A 22,604-nucleotide genomic window follows, 5' to 3' on the forward strand; every position below is an offset into this window, starting at 1 on the left:
AGTTGTTCCCAACCCAGACTATTCCATGATTCAAATTCTGCCTGGCATCCTTAAGCACCCTAGTTTCAAAGCACTGCATTTTCCACATTTATTTTATTCCTGTGCATGGTTTGCTCTAGAGATCAAAGACATGGAACCAGCAAAGGATCAACACAATGAGAACACAGGGAGAACATGAAAATATGGCCAAAGCTCTGAGACAACTTCTGGATAAGGTTGCTTTCCATATGAGTGAAGATAAAGCAACTCATTCCAAAAGGGAGTGAAACTCCTATAAAATGAAAGTCATGGGAAAAAAAAAAAAAAGTTTCTCAATGGAAAAATTTTATTTGTATCTGCCTGATCCCCATAATTCCACATTCAGGTGACCCTCTCCTGAAGAGATGCTCTTACCAGTTGCTTCCCAAGTCCTGCTCTCCTGGGCACACAAGAATTTCTTCTAATCTGGAAGAAAAAACAAGACAACTGATAAGTACTTGGAAAAAAATTTATTTCACTGTCATGGTTAAGGACATGGCAACCATCAGCACACCAAAAGCTCTGGTATCCAGGCACATCCTGAACTGAGCTGCAGGAACAGGTACAAAAACAACTGCTGATTCCTCAAAACATCACAGCTGAGCATGAGGAACAGCACCTAATTTCAAAAGAAAGTGGATATGAATCTTTAAAATTCCTAGAAGGTTTCAATATTTCCAGATTAGCAACAGTACTAAAGTAGGGGGTTAGGATTGTTTGCAGAACACCTGCAAAAATAATAAATAACATTAAAACCTTCTAAAAATATTACAAAAAATAATAAATAACAAATTAAAATCTTCAATGGAAAAGGAGAATCACTTGTTTAAGTGTCCAGTCTTGCTGTGGGAGGAGCACTCTGGCCACAATCCAGTTGAGCACTTCAGTGTGTCAGATCTGAGAGAAGAGGGAGAACCCTGCTGAATCAAGGTCTTGGCATTTCTCACCAGCTGCTTGTTTCTCTCTCCTGCTGGCCTTCAAACACGTACACACACTCCTACCTTCCAAGAATTTCCAATTTTAGCTTTTATTCTAGAAACAACACCCCCTGGTTACAAAAGCAGCCGATTTTGCTGCCAGGAAAAAGCACTTGTAGAACCCCAAGGGGCAGGTCCTGCATTAGATGAGCACCAGGCAGCTCTCAAGAGCTCACAAAAGGCATTTTAATTAATACTCCTGCTTGCTTTGCTCAATTAACACCACTGAGGAAGCCCTTCACACACTGCCCTCAGCTCTGGTCACTGTGGGCTGAACACTTTAATAATCCTTTTGCATTTATAAATACTTCCTATACAAATGGCTTATACTTCCTACATGCATGCTGTCTACAGAAAGCTCAGTTAAGAAAAAAAATCTAAAAAAATAAAAAAATAAAAAAAATATGCAATTTCCCCAGAGAGAAAAATTCAGAGATAAAATTGCAGCAATGATTTATATCAGCCCAGAGGAGCAGAGCAGCAATCCCAGCCCTTGGTGACCTCTGTGCAAACACACCAAGCCAATTACACACTGTGATAGAGGATTTTCTTGTTGCTCGGAGTGAGAAACATCAAAAAGTGGTGCAAGTAGTGAGTGTGTGCTACTGAGCAGGCTGGGGACAGTCAGCCTCGAGGTTTAATCAACATTTGATTCCAGTTGTGTGAGGGGTTTTGTAAACACTGATCTTATGGAGTTGTTACATCTGGAGGATGTAATTCCCACTGACCTGCCCGTTTAACCTATGGAAATCACCACGGGGTAACTCAGCTCAATTCTCCCACTCCTTCCCTTCTTGTTTCCCTTCAGATGAGTGCTAATCCACCTCATCCTTCAGTGTCCCACACTTGGGACATGCCCAGCAGCACTTCTATGTCCTTTGGCATGATAAAAGGCAAAACACAAACTTTTTACAGCCACCGGTCATAGCCAGCAGCTGACAGAAAAAATGCTCTCAGCTTCCCAGAGTTAGAGAATAATTTAGGTTAGAAAAGACCTTTCAGACCCATTAGTTCAACTACTAAGTACTGCCAAGGCCACACTAACCTATGTCCCCAATCGCCACATCCACACATCTTTAAATACTTCCAGGAATGGTGACTCAACCATGTCCCTGGGTAGCCTCTTCCAATGCTTGAAAAACTTCTCAGTGAGGAAATTTTTCCTTAGATCAAATCTAAACCCCCTTGGTGCAAGCTGAGACTGTTTCCTCTTGTCCTGTCACTTGCTGCTTGGGAAGAGTGGCCAGGACATGGTGATGTGCAGACCCCTGGTTTGGCCCAGGACATTCTGATTCCAGCTTCTTGTTGAGCCACACCATCACTGCTCAGGTTAAAAGGATGCTTTTTCTCCTGGACATCCCAGAGACCCTTTCCTTCACCCTGTACCCTGTTTCTTTAGGAAAAAAAACAAAAAAACCCCCCCCCCCCCAAAAAAAAAAAAACCTAAAAACAAAAACCAGGGGCTGAGCTGGGAATTTGTGACTTGACAGGTCATTCTTTTCTGGTCCAGAAAAAAAAATTAAATAAAAATATTATAAGAGGTGCATTTAGGTCTGGATTTTAACCATCATAGGCTCACTGCCCTTACTTCCTGCAGGACATCACTCAGAGTAGCCAAACCCCAGGTGATTCCAGCAGGAGAAAGAAATACAGCAGCAGGTACTTCAGAGGATTCAAAATTCAGCTCATCCTACCAGTGCCCACAAGGACACTGAAATTCCAGATCCCATCTGCTCCCCAAAAGAGGAAGTTATCCCTCCTCCTGAGATGTTTACAAGGGGAAAACCACCTCAACTTCCCAGCTGGTGCTTTGAGTCTGCTCCATCCATGCTGTGCATTCCATCATCTGCTTGGAACTGGGATGGGAGCATCCTTTTCTAACACCCCAGCTTAATAATTAAGCACCAGCTTAATTCTTATACTTTGTGCATTTTGGGGAGTTTTGCCTGTTTTCATATTTGTTTGAAGAATTCAACCATGGGGCAAAACAATTTCTGCCTGCACTGAGAGAGGAAACACTCCTGACTGTTTAGGTGAGATTAATTTCAGGATTGTGGCCAGACTGAGGAAATTGGTGGCAGAAATCCTTCATAGCTGGATAATGAGGTTGTGGCTTTATGAGTAATTCTCCTGAGTTATGTGCCTGGCACCTTGGGTGTGGGTGACACATTCCTTCCTCCCCTCCATTTTTTGAATGGGAAATGTCATCCAAGTGCACAAACACAGTATTTATTAAAAAAAAAATAAAAATAGCAACAACACAGCTCATGAGGTGGAGGCACAGATTGCATCTCACTTGTACAATGTACAATCAGCTGCTGTGTGGAGGAATTTCCCTGCTGGGTTCTCCTGGGTTCTCCAGGAATATCCCCAAACCATCACAACTGTGATGTACCCAATATTCCAAACATCTAAAGAGCCTCTGGGGTGGAAACCAGGACAGTACCAAGACAAATCAACAAAAACACTCCCCTGAACACCTCTGTTGTACCAATATTTTTGATATGGAGAGATTAATCCAGGTTTCCTCACTCCCTGCTGCTGAGCCACCTCACATCCACACCCATGGTCCTGCACTATTTCTCCTCCCAGCCCAAAATGGCATCCCTGGATTGCAACCAGCTCCCACTTTTTAAGCAACCAAAGGCTTTCACATGGAGGTCACCTGAAGTTTTAATGCTGTCAAAGCTGAGCTGCAAGGAAATTAGAGAGGAGGAAGAGCAGCATTTTTGTGGAGATGCCTCTGAACCAGCTGGAGCCATCACCTTCCATTACCCAGCTCCTTTTTGGGAATTCTCCATGCCCTCCCCTCTAATGACAGTTCCTGCTGTCTTTAGAGGGGAGAGCATGGAGAATTCCCAAAAAGGCACATCCACCCTGCTTCTCCTGGAGGATGAATGAGCAGATGGGACCAGTGGAAGATGGATGAACTGCACAACTGGAGTCCTTCCAATCCAGTAACTCCCACTCAAAAGATGCAAAGATCCTTCAGGGGTCAGAACCTTTTTCTTAGAGGTAGGAACAGGATCAAGGAAGACAGGCAGGTGGTTACTGAGAGGCTGTGCAGACTAACTCATGTCTGCATGGTTGGTTTTAACATTCCCCAAATTCCTGCTTTGCTTGCTTATTCCCCAGCCAATATTACAGCAAAATAAGCACAATCCTGAAGAGTTTTGAAATTAGTATGATGGGCTTGCAAGCATCTTCCATCATGCAGAGCTAAAATTAAAATGTACACCTGCCCTCGCCTCACTCTCTGAAATCCACCAGGCAAAAACTTCCCTGTGTCACATCAAGAGACTCCAACAGCTGAAGGAGTTAATGGATAACTGCATTTCAGCTGCTACCAGGCTTCAGAGCAGGGTTCCAGCCCCATCACCATGTCTGTTCCAGCAGACCAACCCCTGCCTGAGACACAGCAAAGATGATTTAGAGCAGCTTCCTCCATCACAGGGCTGACAATCATCCTCCAGTATAAATGGCTATGAGAGAAGCAGGGGAATGGTGGTTTCCAGATATTTTGGAGAAGGAAAAGGCAAACATGAAGTTTTCTCAGGAAAAATTTGCTGAAGAGCTCATGAGTGTTCTGACTGTGCCATCACATTGACATGAGAGAAGTAAAATAAAGAAACCAGAAGAGAATTCATTTAATCTCTGCAAAAACCTCAGGTGGGAGAAAACACAAAGTTCAGGGACAACAAACACAATGACACCTCAGCAGGCTGGGCATCCCTAAGGAGAAAAAGCTTCCGAGAATCACAGAATCACAGAATGGTTTGGGTTGGAAGGGACCTTAAAGAACATCTTGGTCCAAGCCCCTGCTATGGGCAGGGACACCAGACCAGGTTGCTCAAGCCCTGTCCAACCTGGCCTTGAACACTTCCAGTGATGGGAAATCCACAGCATTTTTGGGAAACACGTTCCAGTGCTCCCAACCCTCACATGGAAAAATTTCTTCTAAATATCTAATACAAACATGGCCTTTTTTTCAGTCTGAAGCCATTCCCTCTTGCTACTCCATGCCCTTGTCCAAACTCTCTCTCCAGCTCTCTTGGAATCCCTTTAGGCACTGGAAGGGGCTCTCAGCTTTCCCTGGAGCCTTCTTGTCCTCAGGCTGAACAACCCCAACTCCCTCAGCCTGTCTCCATAGCTCCAGTCCCATGATCAGATTAGTGTCTCTCCATCTGAATCACCTGGGGAAACATCTCCACCCTCAATGCAACATCAGCAGAGAGGCCTGGGGCAAAGACCTAACACTGAACTACCAGACCAGGGCAAGCCCCTGATATCTGAGCTACAGCTGGTCCTACACTGCAATTCCAGCTCAGATGAGCAGTTCCATCAGAGGGACAGACCCTGACTCACAGCCCTGAAATCACTGTGAAAACCCAGTTCAGCAGCAAGGCACCAACATGACAAGACATTCCCAAGCTCTTCCCAAACTGATTTTTCTTTTCCTCATGCACATGGCTGACATTTCCTTTGTGGCTCATCACACCATCAGGACCACAGCAAGAAAACCAACACCCTCTCAGACACCTTTTGGGAGAGCAAACACAGCTGCCTGCCCTTTATGGCAGTTTTGGGGTTGAAATTGAGATGCAGATTGCTGCCAAAACAACCACCTTGGGGGAGCTGTTGCTTTTTCTCTTGAGATGCAGAGACACTTTCCATTTCTTCCCTCCCCTTACTTCTACTGATTTTACCAGATTTCTTAGAGAAGGGAACAGCAATTGCATGACTCAGAGGGAGAATCATCTTCTACCCAGCACAGAAATGCTCACGTGCACACAAGGAGATGGGTGAGACACAGACTTTTGTCCCAGGCCATGGTATCAGACTGGCAAAGCTCTGTCACCTGCCCAGAAGAAAACACAGGCAAGAGAAGAAGCACCAGCACCAAGAGTCAGAGGCTGAAATTGCAGGGATGTGATGAACAGAAAGAGGTTTCCTCCAAGAAACCACCAAGCCAAACATGAAAGTCCTCATCCCATGGGCAGAGGAGGTCACAGGAGAAAAAAATCTACAACTTTCTGCATGGAAGAGGCTGTGTGGGATCAGGACAGGATGATCAATGTGGTCAAGGGATAAAAACCATGCCCAGGAGCAAAGTGAAAGCAACAACCCTTAGTGATGCCCACAAAATCTCATCTACCATGCTGATTTACCTTCCTCATATGCTTTAAACTTTTGGAACAAACCTCCAGAAAAAGTTGTGATTGACTGGAATATATTTTCCATTGTCTCCACTTTTACTGGATTTTTATGGTGGTGCCCAAATATTTAATTGCTGAAAAGGTGGAGTGAGGGTTGGCAGGGTACATGCTCAGAAACACCAGGAGAAGAGATGGCTCCTCCGACACAAGAAGAGAGGTCTGGAAACAGCTTCTAGAATTAAACAAAAGTCTTGCCATAGGAACAAGAACATGATCCCCTGCAAAACTGCAAAATTCCCTTGATGGTGTGCAGATATTTACAGCCCCCAGGGCTGTTTTCACAGTTATGGTTCCTCCTTATCCCTAATACAGCTGGCAGCAACACGTGTAGGATCTGGAGACTCTGTGCAGGGGAAGACAACTCATAAAGGCATCAGTGCATTTCAGCAAGGCCTTCAGAGTCAGTTATCTGATGTTTCAGACTTCACTGATGGCATTTATGAGCTTAAAAATGTATATAAGGCTTCAACATCCTCTCCCAGCCACTCTCTTTAGGATGCAAATGCAGCTTAACACAATTAGGCAGGACAGAAAGCCCAGACATTTTACAGGATCAGCTGCATTCCAGTTGTCAGGGGAAATAAAGAGACACCAGCTCAACAGACAGGCTGGACAAAAGCCTGTTTTCATCACTGGATGGTTTTCAGATCAGCACAGGACAGTGCAAGGAGGAAGAGCCTTTTTCCAAAAGGCATCAAGCCCTGCTACAGCTCTGCATGGGGGAAAAATTGCTAAAAATAAATCAAATAATCCAGTATTTGTTAGCAAGAAAATACAAATTAAGAATTAATTTTTTTAAAACCTCATCTTTAAAACTGGTGAAAACCGAAACTCAAAGAAAGTTGCTTGAGCAGGGCACTTTGCTCCGTTTACAGATGTAAATAAAGCAGGAAGTAAATGAAGGAGGGCGGGTTTGGATCAGATATTGAGAAGAAATTCTTTACTGTAAGTGTGGTGAGGCCCTGGCACAGGCTGCACTGAGAGGCTGAGGACTCCCCATTCCTTAAAGTGTTCAGGGCCAGGATGGACAGGGCTTGGAGCAACCTGGGGTAGTGGAAGGTGTCCCTGCCCATGGCAGTAAGATTGGAATAAGATGATCTTTAAGGTCCCTGTCCACCCAAACCATTCCATGATTTTGTGATTCTCTGTGTTATCTGAAACTCTCAACATGAGGACAGAAAAGAGAGAGGAGAGAGAGAAAGAGAAAGCTCTCAGTGTGAGGCTTCTGGAAGCTCAAGGTTTTTATTTCCACTGCTCAAGATTCAGAATTTAGAAGCTGAGAAAGTATCTGGAGGTACCTAGAAACACTTCCGTCATGACTGCTCTTTCAAAGGAGAAGAAAAGTGAAATTGGCAGGAAATAGATATTTCTATATAATTTGTCATCTTTCACAGAAAAAAATCAATCATCCCTAATTCTAGGTATTTATCTTTTTTTTTTCCTATTAAAATACCTAAATAAAGCATTTCTGTTATTGCAGACTGCCATTAAAAAAAATTTAAAAGAAACAGATTAATTAATTAAATCCTCTGGAGCATCTCCGCTATGAGGACAGGATGAGAGAGTTGGTGCTGTTCAGTCTGGAGAAGGTTCCAGGCAGAGCTCAGAGCACCCTTTCAGTCCTAGAGGAGCTCCAAGAGAGCTGGAGAGGAACTTTGGACAAGGGCATGGAGTGACAGGACAAGGGAAAATGGCTTTAAGCTGAAAGCAGAAAGATTTGGATTATATTTAGGAAGAAATTCTCTACCATGAGGATGGTGAGGCCCCAGCACAGGCAGCCCAGAGAAGGTGGGGCTGCTCCATCCCTGGAAGTTCAAAGTCAGGTTAGATGGGGCTTGGAGCAACTGGGGATAGTGGAAAGTGTCCCTGCCCATGGCAGGAGGTGGAACTGGATGATCTTTAAGGTCCCTCCCAACCCAAACCATTCTGCGATTCCATTAATGTTTTCTGGACCTACCCCTCAACTCCCCAGTGATTCTAGAGAACCTTTAGGTGGCAACAGAAACATTGACAAGATTATTTCTAGGAAAAATTCAAAACAACTTGTGCTTCTCTTTGTAAACAACAGGATCAGGAGGCTCTCAGAAATCATCAGTTTGGCAGCTCTATCACTGCATGAAGTGAGATGGAAAACCACCTGAGCACAGATACAAGGTGCCAGGTGCTGATTTTGCACACCTGACATGCTGAAGCTGCTTGGACCACCCCTCCACACCTGAGTGCCTCCATCTCCCACCCTAAATCCTGCACCACAGCCCTGACCTTTGGGCAGTGCTTTAAGACCTCTGGGTGTGTTACACAAGCTCAGGTGTTGCCACCTCAAGCCCAGGTAATTCAATACAAATCACTGCAGAGAGATAACAGCATGGCCTATCTGAAAATAGACAGAAATCCCCATCAAAAACATCTAAGTCGTCATGATAGAAAAATAAATCCAGGCAGATTGTTGCTCTCATTGTATGAATCATCATGTTGTTATAGCAACTTCATATCTGCACCCAATCTGAAAACCAAGCACAGCTGAAATAATATAACAGCATTAAGTTAAAATGATATATAACAAGACAAAAATGGATCGGCTCGATCTCCGAGGAGCACCCACACTTCTTTCTCACCCTCTTCCCTGCCTTTGGAAACATTGCTTTGCTGTATTTAAACAATAGGAAAAAAAACAGCCCAGACTTGGAGCTCATGGAGAAGAGGAACCCTAATGAGCTTTTGAATTCAGGAAGAGTCTTCAAAATGAAGAATCACAGAATCCTGAAATCAAAGAATCATTTAGGTTGGAAAGGACCTTAAAGATCATTTTGCTCCAGCCCCTCTGGCATAGGCAGGGACATTTTTCACTTGTTTTAAATAAAAACAAGTGCAATTCCCAGTTACAACCACTAGACCCAGCCAAATGCCCCTATTGCTCCCACGCACTCCAAAATTCATGCATTGAATGAATTACATAAATTACATAAATTTTATAAATTTTTAATCTTTATTTTTAATTCATGCAATGCAGGACATATATAAATATAAATACATTGTGTCCTGCTCTGTTCAGGAGTCCTGAGCAGAAATTCCAGCCTGAACAGAATATTTAGAAGCAAGAAAGGAGATGCACAAGTTCTGGCTTTAAAACTGTAGGTCTGTGAGGTGCTTTTATTGCAGGAGAAAAAGAGAAAAGTGTCACCAAGGTTCTTTCCATCAGAGCAGCAAAGGAAGGAAGGTAAATAAACAGAATTGTTTCAGGAACTTGGCAGGATAGCACAGCTCCTCTGCAAGGCAAGGGGAGCCCACCAACCTCCAAAACACTGCAGGTGCCTCAAAAAACACTGTTGTGCCCCAATTAGTGCCAAAGATGAGCAGAAAGCACCACAGGGCACTTCACTGCTCCTCTTCCCATGCAACGCTGCCAGCAACAAGGTTTGAAGGAGAAGGGAAAAGAAAGAGGCTTGGGAGATTTGCAAATTTTGCTCTTGATGTTTCAAGCAAATTAAGACCAAATAAACCCCAAAATAGAAAAAGCAACCCACAAACCCACAGTTCTAGTCCCAACAAAGTCCTATTAGTCTTCACAACAGCACAAAAGTGACTCAATTAATTAAAAGCAAATAAAAAAGAAGCAGCCTAACTTATTATTTCAGAGTTCAAGACAGCAAAAGCACTAGTCTGCCCCAGACAGAACTCTATTTTTTCTTTTCTTCTTTTTTTTAAATGCATTTATTCATTAAGGCTTCCTCGTAGGCTGTGTAATGAGTCACTTCTTGCTTCTCTATGAAGTGCAAAGGGATGGAAAGAAATAGGATTTAAATGGAGGATGGAGACACTCACAAAGCCTGTTAGAAAAGCTGGAAAGGCTTTTGAAGGAACCACAGATAAAGAGAGGCAACTCCTCACATGGACCCCAAACCCTTTTCTCTATCACCAGAGCTTTCCCAGGGTCTAAGCCTGGCTGTCTCCTCGCTCTCAGCCAGCACAGAAAATCACCCCCTCTCCTCCACTGAGCTTTCTTCCTCCCCATGAACAGAGGAGGGGATGAGAAACCTGAAGCAGGAGTGATGCTGCTCCTCTCATGGACCTGGTGGCTCAAAAGTGTGGATGTGGCTTTCCCTGCACCAGTGAAATATGACCAGGGGGGATTGATACCACTTGGTATCAACAGCACAAGGCATTTCATGGCTCTCACCCCAGCAGCCTCCAGCTCAGAGTGAGCCACACACCTCCAATTATTCTGCAATTGTTTTTCTGAGAATCACAGAAACACAGAAGGGTTTGTGTGGGAAGGGACCTTAAAGAACATCTGGTTCCAAGTCTCCTGTCGTGGGCAGGACACCTTTCACTAAACCAGGTTGCTCCAAGCTCCACCCAATCTGGATTTCTAGTGGAGAGGAAAAGTCTGTCCAATCCATCAGATCAGAGATTCCAAGCTCAATGAAAAGCTCAGGAGAAAAACTCTCTCATTATCAGTCTTATCTCAGACTGGATCTGGAATATCCTGATTTGGTCTCCCAGCTACTGTCAGGAGTTTCCCCTGGCTTTCAGGTCCTTTGAGTCCTCCCACCATAAGTTTTGAGGAAGCAGAGCCAGCACAGAGATGTGACACGAGTCTGCAAAGCGGCAGAACAACAGGAAGGGCACACGTGTTACTGCAATAAACACAAATCCCAAAAAAGCACAACCTGTTCCCAAATCCACTGCTGCCAGCCTTCTAGCAAGGACTACCATCTTGAGCATGTGCAGAAGTAGAAAACTTGAAATAAATATTAGGACAAAATAGATATTGGGGAAGAAATTCTTCTCTGTGGTGGTGGTGAGGCCCTGGCACAGGTTGCCCAGAGAAGCTGTGGCTGCCCCATCCCTGGAAGTGTCCAAGGCCAGGTTGGATGGGGTTGGAGCACACTGGGATAGTGGAAGGTGTCCCTGTCCATGGCAGAGGTTGGAGTGAGTTGATCTTTAAGGTCTCTTCCAACCCAAATTATTCTATAATTCTATTTTTCTGTGAAATTGCTCTAGTGACAGCCATGATCATGTGTCATTCTCCATGGCAGAGATCTTCTATCTATCTTCCCTAGAACGGTGTCTCTCACTTTCCTAACATTTATTCCATCTGAGAAAAAGAAAATTTAAACCAGAAAAAAAAAAACAACCAAAAAAACAAAAGCAAAACTAAAAAGTGACAAAATCCCCCACAGAAATCTAAAATAAATTAGAAATCCTCCTAAATACAGAATCTGGAGGAACTTTTTTGCTGCCACCTAGACCCCTTCCAAAGGGTTCCCATGCCAATCTAATAATAAAGCTGTCGTATGGGGGGATGTGATTTTAGCTTTCAGCTGAAGGTTGCTATGGGAGGCTGTTCCCAGCAGCAGCACTGTGCTGCATTTGTAAAAGCTCTTTCCAGCATCAGACACTGATTTTTGGGTAGGAAAAAAAAAATCTCTACTTTTGTTTTTAAAAAGTTCCATAAAAAGCAGCAGTGCTGGAGAAAAATGTAGAGAAAAAAGCAAAATATAAAAGGGGGCTGTAATTCAGATGCCTGTAGAAATGCAGATGCACTAAAATCCCCTTCCCAAAGCTAAAGCACCACGAAAACCTATTTTTTTTTTTTTTTTCAAATCAGTGCACATCAGCTGAGTAGCTGCATTTGCCAACACCAGGTTTGCTGGGATGTGGGAGAAGTTAAAGACAATGAGATGATCTCAGGTGCTGTATAAATGAGGTGCAGAAATGGGAACAGGTATTGCAGTGCCTCTGTGGGGTCATCTGCCGTGCACTGAGATCTTGACTGGCATAAAAATAAGGCATCACTTCACAACAGGTTGAGGAGCTCTTTAGAATTTAAAGAAAAATATAATATATATAGGGATTTGTGCAAGGAATGAAGTATTATGTGTGTATATATGTCTATACACACACAGAGTTATGTAAAGCTGGTCAAATACAAATGACTCTCTTAAAACTAACAAACAAGTAAGCACAGAAGATATTTTCTACAGCAATCTGCAAGATTTAAGAGACTGTTACGACCTGCAGGATTTACAGAGGAAACACAGGAAGAAGGAGGATTTAAGACAAGGACAGAGCCCTGAAGAAGCAGCAGAAGGAGACACAGTCCCTTTTTACCTTTACATAGTGAAGACCACCAAACACTGATTTATAAAAGGCTTTCAATTCATGCTGCCAAAGCCTCCAGCCATTAAGTGCCTTAAATCTTTGCAGGTTAAGCAAAGGAGAGTTGGTAGATGAGATGTGGGGATGGGGGGGAATATCTAGAGAGCAAACACATCCCAGCTGGAGATGGGAGAGCACAGGAGAGCACACAGCCACACACAGCATATGGAGAAGGGTGAGGATCAAGATCATCCAGTTCCACCCTCTGCCATGGGCAGGAACACTTTCCACTATCCCAGGTTGTTCCAAACCCTGTCCAACCTGGCCTTGAACACTTCCAGGGATGGAGCAGACACAGCTTCTCTGGGCAATCTGTGCCAGGGCATCACCACCCCCACAGGGAAGAATTCCTTCCCAATATCCCATCTAACCCTGCCCTCTGGCAGTTTAAAGCCATTGTCTCCTGCCCTGTTACTCTGTGCCTTGTCCCAAGTCCCTCTCCAGCTCTCTTGGAGCCCCTTTAGGCTCAGGAAGGGACTCCAAGCTCTCCCTGGAGCTTTCTCTTCTCCAGCCTGAACTTCATGATTTTTTTTGCCTCAAGTCTTCAGTGGGAAGTGCTCCAGTGACACTACTGAGATGCTCCTTCTTCATCAAGAGCCAGGAGGCAAGAAACCCTATAGACAGACCCACAACCAGAAATTTCTGTATGTCAAAGATTCCAGACCAAATTTAAACTCTGATGGAAGTTATACACAGGTGAAATCTTAAGACAGAGGAAGAAAAACTGATTTGAGTTTGACATTCAGATAAGCAACTGAGATACTGCAGAAGAGATATTTTCAAAGCACAGATCTGGCCTGGGTCCTGCACGCCACTGATTTCACAGCTTCTGAGAAAAAATCTCAACAAGGAACAGAGATCTTTTGCCATTACAAGCTTTTACCAGAACATACAAATAACCCAAACAGAACCCCTGATCAACAGGTCAGAATTTGTTTAAATGCCCAAACTCCAAACCAGCAACAATCAGGAGCCCACAGTACCAGGCAAAACAAGAACCATCACTGAGATGCACTGACTGCACTGGCAGTACCAGGAACACAGCATTCCATTAAAATTATTATATTAAATTGCTAAAACCAGACCGAATTATTGCAAAAGACTTCACTATCAGCCCAAGGCTTCAGAGCCCAGCCAACCCACCCTCCACATTCCCAAAACTCCTCCCTCCCCAGCATTCTGCTAATAAACTCAGGGATGTCCTTCCCAGAGGTCTCAACGCCTTGTCAGCAGAAATTCAAATCAATCCAGCCCTGGAAGCAGCTGCAGCAAATAACTCAATCACGTTCATCATTTTAACTTATCCTATTTATGAATCAGGTCAAGCTTGAAATCTCCATTTACATTATCAGCCTTCATGATATTAAGATAATCATGCAGAGGACTGATCAAAGGTTCCTTGTAACTTTGGAGTACAGGAATTACCATACAATAACACTTTATCTCCTCCAGTGTCCTTTGTGACTGTCAAGAATATTTTTCTTCCCTAGAAAAAAGGACAAGGAATAACACACTGAAGAAGAAACTGCTGCCAATACTAAATCTAAAAGTAATAGGGCAGTGGGTGCTGTACACTCATCTCCAATAAAACCATGAAGATCACCAGTTTTAAAACAGAACAGGTTGGGCTGGGCTTTGAGTATCCTGGTCCTGACCCTGCCCATGACAGGGAGTTGGAACTGGATGGTGTTGAAGGTCCCTTCCCACCCAAACCATCCTGGAATCCCAATTTCTGCTGAAAGTCTCTGAGAAAAACAGAGAGATTCAAGCTGCCTTGAATTACCTCTATTTTATCTCTCCTGTATGGAAGGACATTTTGATTTTTCCAGACTTGATACTGAAAATGACCTGAAATGGTTCTCTAAAGGGCCTCAATTTCTCTGAGCCCTGCTTTGATGGGAAGATGAATCCTGCAGCCTCCTGACACCCAGAAATACTCTGCTGATGCTCTCACAGCCCTCTCTGTGTTGTGCCTCCAGCAGCTGCAGCACCTGCCCAGCATCACCAGGTCACTGCTGCAGATCTGAAAACAACCACCAAAACATAAGAAAAAAGAAAAAAGCAATTCCCATCTTCTCAAAGAACTTTCACTCTTTTGTTCACCTCCAACTCACTGTTTTTCTTCCTGCAACAAATAAAGTGCAACATCATTCTGCTATTTTTGTGAAGAGATGTTTTATCCAGAGTTTGGGCAAAGGGAAACAATTTCTAACCTGATTTTTAAGATTATTTAAAGAGGGTAAAAAAATAGAAGGACATAAGCTTGTAAAACAGTCTTATGTGGGAAGAAAATATAGGAACACTTTATTGGAAGTGCTTCACTTCTGATACCAGCTATTAAAAATGTAGATATAATCCTTTATTTATCTCATTTGCAGCAAGAAAACTCTCCACACACAGAAAGAAAAATCACATGGGATATAATCCAACAACAATCTCCCCCATTAACTCCAGAATGATGTTCTATTGAATATTTCAAGCGTGATTACACTGTAACAAAATGGCACCATGCCACCAAGCCCTGTAAATTATTTTCTCTCAATACCTCCCTCCCTTGCAAAGATGCCAGGAGGCTGGATAAATAAAAAAAAAGTGCTCCCACATCAAAGTAAAAGGCAGTAAAGAAACAAGGAGGATCCTTCAAGTGACAATCCCAATGTTTGTCCCAAAGTGGAAAGATGACCTTAGCAGTTGATGTTGCACCTTCTAAGTGGGATCTGGGCTTTGAATTATTGTACCAAGGGGATGTTTCTGCAAAGGAATTAAATACACAGGATTCAAAATGATGGCAACCTGCTCTGAGTCATAACTCTGAATGCAGTTAATGCTTCTGCTTTGATTTTAGGGCTTCCAGTGGTAGAAAAATTTCACCTTAGCTTCTCTAATGTGGAAAAACCACCACGAACAGCAAGAGATGAAAGCTCAAAACAGCTCCCTGGGTGATGCACAAGCTCAGAGGGATCCCAGGTCCAGTGAGCTTTGACTGGGATGCACAGCTGTCTTTTTTCCAGTCATGACTTAGGAGGAAGCAAACACAAGCAGAATCACAAATATTGCCAAGTCTGGGCAGCGAGGCTCTAACACAGCTAATTATCAAATACTTTGTCAAAGATTTTCTGATTGTTCAAAGGATTGGGACGTGCAAGAAGAGGCTTGTAGGGGTGTGAACAGCAGCCAGAGTGCTGAGTTGAGCACATCTGAAAATGGTAAACACTAACATGGATTCAACTTGAATTCCCTGAATGTGTTAGGGAACAGGGAAGGGGGAAAAAGCCAAGTTCACCCATGCAACTGAAGTGTTGTTTCTATGAATCCAGCTCTACAGCCAAGGGACCAGAGCCACCCAAAGGTGCTCCACTGACCATGGAAGGAGTCACAGGGCTCTAGGAACTTCTTCAAGTCCTTTGGGACTGCTGTTGTCACTGTCTGACCCCAAAATTAACAAAATCAGGATCAGCAACCTGGTCTGGTGGGACGTGTCCCTGCCCATGGCAGGGGTTTGGATCTGGATGACCTTTAAGGTCCCTTCCAACCCAAACCATTCTGTGACTCTGTGATTACGGAGGACATCAACTGATGGGCAAAGAAGGGGGATGACACCTTAAGACCCTCACAGCAGCTCATGGTCCTCAAAACTCCAACTCGCTGCCTTCCTGAGCTTGCAAGTTGATTTTCCTCTCTTATTCAGAAATTTTACTTCAATAAGGCTTAGAATTATGTACACCAGGCCAAATAAATGTGAAACAAAGATGGAGAGGAAGTGTTGTAGCAGGCACAGTCCTAGCAGAAGCTGAAGCCAATGAAAGGAACTGGATGTCACCACTGGCACCTCAAAAGGAAACTTTGCCCAAAGCTAATCCTTTCAGGTGAGCAATGGGATGCATAGGAAAGGAGACAGAATAATATCAAAATTATTTGAAGGAAAAATAGAATTATTGTGGATGACTACCACATAAAATTCACCACCAGAGTGGTGAGGCCCTGGCACAGGTTGCCCAGGGAAGCTGTGGCTGCCCCATCCCTGGAAGTGTCCAAGGCCAGGTTGGATGGGGCTTGGAGCAATCTGGAAGGTGCAGGGGCTTTGGAAATAGGTGATCCTTAGGTGCCTTCCAACCCAAATCACTGTAGAATTCTATGAAAATTGTAAGGTAAAATTGGTGGTGCCGTTTAATTTGATTCTTAATCTTTTTAATAGAGAAGCAGCCACTCAGAAAATGTTGAGAGGTGAAGAGCTGAAATGCTTCTTGCCCCATGGAGACTGGGGAGAAGAAAGGAGACACACTGAAGGAGTGAGTTTGATTTGGAAACTGCACCAAACACAGCAGAAAAAGCTTCAACAAGGAACAGTTTAGAGAAGAATTTCTCAGCTTCCTACAATCTAGTAGAAAAAAAAAACCACTCAGGAAATCTCCCTCAAGAAAAAAAAGAAGTCTGGAAATACTCGAGAGATAAGAGAATTTTTTGAATAATTGACATACAGCACAGGTTTTAGAGGCCAAGAACTCCAGGATCCAAAGGCACAGGGAAGCACATAATGAGACCAGCCAAAGTTGTCATAACTAAGTTGCAACATGAAATGCTGAAGCCAAGCCTTAATGATTTACCATCAGGAGAAACCCAGGGAGGATTCATCACCACATTTGCATATAAGGACACTGCTTGCTCTTCTTTTCAGCATGTTTTTCCTGATCACCATCCAAAAGAGAGATTCTTGAGCTAAATGAAGCCTGTGGCTCTCTAGGCAATTCCTAGACTACTTATAATTAAAGGCACCATTAAGCCTTCAGAGAAGCAGATGCCAATCCATGTCAAAAGTTACACAGCTGAGCAGGGTCTAATTACACTGAATTCAAGAGATACATCACATCCCCAACAGATGTCATTTTACAGAAAGCTTTTTCCATATCTCACAATCTTAAGATCCTTTGAGAGTTTCTCGCCTGTATTATCCCTTTTCTTTAGAAAAGACCATCCAGAGTCATCTGCTTGCAAGCTTAAGATGAGGTAAGTGGGAAACAGAAGAAAAAGACATTGATGTGGTGAGGAAGCCAATTAAAAAATAAAAAAAAGAAAGTTTACATGGAGAAACAATTCCTTCCTTCCCATTTCACACTTTTTTGATGGCAGGATTATATTTTGGGCTCCCTTTTTTTGCATGTTTATTCAGGGTCTGTACAGCCAAGCAACTGCACATTCTTGAGAACTGGTAAATGCTACAGGCAGAGTTCATCCATTCCCAAAAAAAGAGTTTTATGAACAATGTAAAAAAACAATTCAGAGCCATGAAAAGGGTTCTTGCACAGCCTGGCCCAGGTGGCAGAACAACCCAAAATATCTTTTGGATTAAGACACTGATCAAGTTTTCTCCTCTGCATTTAAATGGTAAAAGAGAGTCCAAATAAACTCAGAAGCAGCCATCATAGAAGATACTAAAAATATTATCATCTAAACACAGAAAGGTCAAAAAATAAATTCTTAACTGCCTTCTCAACATAACGCAGAAAGCACATCTATTCTTAAGCATCCACCAAGGCCAGTGAGTTTGGGAAAAAGACAGATGGGAGAATATGTAGGAGAATATGTTCTCTGAATACTTCTACAAATAGGCTACCAAAAGTCAAGAGAGATGCTGTGTCACAAGGGATGCAGAAGTCACAGGAGATGCATTTCTCGACACTGCCCTCCAGGAAAGAGATCTTCTTGAGCTGAGAGAGAAGTCTTTACTACTTGTTCCCATGGCATTGCCTCCAGACACTCATCCTGTAATTTTCTGATATGTTTAAACAAAATGGCCCCATGGCTGTGCAGTGACAGATGCCACTTTTTCACCCTTTCCCAGCAACATGGTGATGATCATCACAAAGAATGACAGAGATACAAGAATCACCAAAGGTCTGTGCTGAACTTCCCTTTTACTGGTCCCATTTCCTGCCTTTTCAGCTGCTGCTGTAACTTGAAGCTGTTGGAAAGCTTAAATAAATCAGAGAAAAAAGAAAAACAAATTTTAAAAATCCTGAATCATAACTATCAGCCTGAAAATCAAGGGAAATTTTAAGCATACTTTTCCTGTGAAGACAGACTGAGACAGTTGGGGCTGATCAGTCTGGAGAAGAGAAGGCTCCTGGAGACGTTAGAGCCTTTCTCAACACCTAAAAGGGGCCTACAGAGAGGGTGGAGAGGGACTTTTCACAGGGGCATGAAGTGATAGGACACAGGGGAAATTAATTAAATTGAAGGAGAGTGGGTTTAGATTCATTATTAGGAATAAATTCCTCCCTGTGAGGATGGTGAGGCCCTGGCAGATTTCCCAGAGAAGCTGTGGATGCCTCTGGAAGTGTCCAAGGCCAGATTGGATGGGGCTTGAAGCAACCTGGGATAGTGGAAGCTGTCCATACCCATGGCAGGAGTTTGATCTTTAAGGCCCCTTCAAACCCAAATCATTCTGAGATTCTATGACTCAAGGAAAGAAAGATAATTAAACACCAGGGTGGAGAAATAGACCAAAGCACAACACTTGCAGCAAATACCCAGTGAGTGGATTATCTGTGTGTAAACAAGTGGGAAACCAACCAGGTTTATGGTTTCTTCTGAGGTGGAGGGGCAAGTAGACACAGCAAGTGGTAGATGAAGTGCCAGGAGGTGAAAGGAACTTCTGTGGAAAATGAGGGGCCTTCTACTTGCTCTTCAGCAGATGGAGCATGGAGAGCAGATGGAGATGTTCCTTCTCAGCATCGTGCTTTAGCCATTTCTTTTGTGACATCCTGGCTGGTGTCTCCATCAACAGCAATGCCAGTCTTGGTGTTGTAACTAAAAGCAATGGAGTCAGCCACTAATGCTCCAGTTCTCCAGTCACTTTCATTTCACAGCACAATGTTAAGGGTTGTACTCGATCATCTAAAAGGTCCTTTCCAACCAAAATGATTCTATAATTCTGAACTGGGCCATGAGGAGGGATGGAACACCTGTCCTGTCAGGAAACACTGAGAGGATCTGGATTGTTCAGCCTGGAAAAGCAAATGCTTCAGGGTGACCAAAACTGGGGCCTTTCAGTAGATGGAGGGGGGTCTCCAAGAGAGCTGGAGAGGACAAAGAGGAATGGCTTCAAACTTAAACAGAGCAGGTTTAGATTAGATATCAGGAAGGAAAAATTCTTAACTATGAGGGTGGTAAGGCCCTGGCACAGGCTGCCCAGAGAAGCTGTGGCTGTCCCAACCCTGGGAGTGCTCAAGGCCAGGATAGAGAGGGCATGAAGCAATCTGGTCTAGTGGAAGGTGTCCCTACCCATGGCAGGGGGTTGGAACTGGATGATTTTTAAGGTCCCTTCCAACCCAAGCCATTCTGTGATTCCATAATTTTTATATACATACTCTGACAAGCAGCAGAATATCAATGTACTGTATCCCAAAACCCCCATAAAAAGCAGGTATCCCACAACCAGAGGCCAAAAGACTCAGTTCTTGCTTCCCAAGTATCCTGTGCCCAGCCAGCAAATGCTACAGTTTGCTTCCAATATAAATCTGTTGTGCTCCAACCAATGGATCCGCCAGATTAGTCTGCCATTGTTGAAGAAATTTGGACCATAATTAACAGAAAAGTGTCCTTCAGTTAAACAGTGGCCTGATTTTAGTCACTTTAATCCAAAAATTAAATCTGTATCATTCATTGCATGAATTTGCCTTTCTATTTTAAGGATTTTTCACCATCTTGACTGCAAACAAAGCATAGGGTCTTGTTTGCAGTCAAGTCAGAGCAAAACTGATGAATGCCAACACAGCTGGATCTCAACAGCCCTTCTGCTAAACTGCCGTGTAAAAATCAGGGGAGTGTCAGAGATTACCAAGGAAAATACAGCAACACACCTGTAGGTGTCCAATCAAAAGTTATTTCATGGAGAGGGAAACAATTCCAGGTGCAGAGGAAGCATGCAAAGGAAGGCACAGATAGCAGAGTTGGCATTAGTGCAGCTGCCTTTACTGCAGTGACCCTAATTGGCATTTCCAGATGTGAGGCAGGAAAATCAGCTGACAGGAGCATCTTTGCCTATAACCCTAGAAAACCTAAGTTGAAGAAGATACAGGGCTCTATACAAGTCATGCATGAAGAAAAAAAAAAAAATTAAAAAGCCATTCTTCTTTCTTTTCCACATATTGAGCTGGTTAAAGCACTCCACGTTCTCCCGTTGCTACCAGCAGCATTTATTTATCACCATCCTCAATTCTGAAAGCAAACTCCAAGTGATAACACACGATCTCCCTGCAAAACCAAACTGAGATGGATGGAGGACAAGGGGTATAATTTAAGACAGTTTACATTGCTCACAGTACCAGGAGCACTGCATTCAGGCTGCAGGAAAGGTCATTAGTAAATTGAAGGCAGCAGAAGATAGGAGAAAAGTTTACAAACAACATTTCAAGGGGAAAAAATGTGCTTATTTGGCCACTCAGGGAAAAGAGCAAACAGAGAGAAAGTCTGGGTGTGCAAAGAGCCTCCATCACTCCAGGCAGAGGAGTGAGCTCATCTCCAGTGCTCATGATGGAGCAGACAAGATCTGCATCAGTGCCATCAATAGTAGCACCCAGTGTGACAGGAACCTCCTCCTTGGCAAAGTCATCCATACCAGCAGAACAGTCTGGAGTCATCTCCTGCCTCCCAGATGGCTCATTCCTGTTGGTGCAGAAGTCTGGGGAGCCAGGATCTCCCTGCAGCAGAGTGCAGGGGATTGCTGCCCTGAGCTGGCTACACTTCAGCTTTCAGCCTTTTTGTGACTGCTTCAGGAGATAAGCACTGAGATACAGGAGATAAGCAACGTAAAGAGTTCACTTCTTCCCTCCTGAACACTATCACCTGATGAAAACACAGCTTCTCAAGTAAAGGAGAGGCTCTTTAAGCTGTTTTTTTGGAAGAACACGATGGAAGTCTGTACTGCCTGTAGCCTGGTCTAGTGGAAGGTTCCCTGTCTATGGCTGTGGGTTGAAAGGGATGTCAAAGACCATCCCATTCCAACCCCAAACCATTCCATGATTCCATGGTTCTATGTCACCAGCAGACATCTGATACACACTGGCTTCAGTGGATTCTCCATGGTTCAAAGTCCAGCTGGGAGAAAGGTCTTTCTTGTGAGGAGACACTGTGGGAGCCAGGCCTGGTTAGTCTGGAGAAGACTGAGAGGGGATCTCATCAATCCACACAAATATCTCAAGGAGTCAAGAGGATGGTGCCAGGCTCTTTTTATGGTGCTCAGCAACAGGACAAGGTCAATGGCCATAAACTAAAACACAGCAAGTTCCAACTCAACCCAAGGAAGAACTTCTTTTCACAGAGGGTGGAACAGCAGCCCAGGGAGGGCATGGATTCTCCCTCTCTGGAGACATTCCAAACCCACCTGGAAGTGTTCCTGCATCACCTTGCCTTGGCAGGGGGTTGGATTGGAAGAACTCCAGAGGTCCCTTCCAACCCTGAAGATTCTGTGATTCTGTAAATATATGAAGAAGCTCAACGTAGCAGGACAGGCTGAATCTCACCCTACTTTCCTTTCTAAATTTGGACTATCCACATGAACACACTTGCCTTGAAACACCTGAGGATCTCTAAAACACAGGCAGCCACCCTGACCTCACAGAGGTGCTAGTTTTCACAATCAAGTTCCTTGACATACTCATCAGTTCTAGGGGAGGAGAACGCATACACCAAATATATGGAATGTTAAATAATTCAGTTATTTTGCATCAGGAAGATTATGGACAATGTCCTAAATGTTTCAGAACATACTGAAAAAGAAGATATCCCTTCTACTCTTTTTTTGGTCAATACAAGGCTTAGCAGTGATAAACCCACACATCCCTTTTGTGCATAAACTGAGGACTGCAGAAATCAACAGTGAATCCCCACCTATGTCCCCTACAAAAAGCTTCCTGCCATGACAACCCCTGTTCTCCCACTCCATATTATCATTATGCTTCTCTCACAACCTCTCCACACTCTCCCTGTACCCATGGATCCTCCTCCTCCTCAGCTTCAGGATCCATCCATGCCTCAATTTGTTCTCCAAAGCACCCAGAGAGGCAGCAAACAACCCACATGGATAATCTAGACCTGGACACATCTTAACTGATTGACTGTGTGATACCAAAAAAATAGATAGTCAATGAATTTGCCTGAGTTTTCCTTGAGGACACTGAGATATTAAGTCCTTACGTGCTTGGTGAATACACACATTGATGGTTGGGTGGAG

At 43.7% G+C, this 22,604-nt stretch overlaps 1 protein-coding gene across 7 annotated transcripts in view; it reads right to left on the minus strand.

Annotated features, from left to right (window-relative positions):
• Window positions 1-22,604, minus strand: part of TSNARE1 (t-SNARE domain containing 1) — a 471,893-nt gene that overhangs the window by 426,865 nt on the left and 22,424 nt on the right. For all 7 annotated transcript variants that reach the window (XM_064703638.1, XM_064703641.1, XM_064703642.1 and 4 more), the window contains one exon: window positions 394-444. The gene's annotated coding sequence lies outside the window, so the exon portion shown is untranslated. The remainder of the gene's footprint in view (window positions 1-393; window positions 445-22,604) is intronic.

This window comes from Zonotrichia leucophrys, chromosome 2, assembly GCF_028769735.1.
Source record: "Zonotrichia leucophrys gambelii isolate GWCS_2022_RI chromosome 2, RI_Zleu_2.0, whole genome shotgun sequence".
NCBI lineage: Eukaryota > Metazoa > Chordata > Aves > Passeriformes > Passerellidae > Zonotrichia > Zonotrichia leucophrys.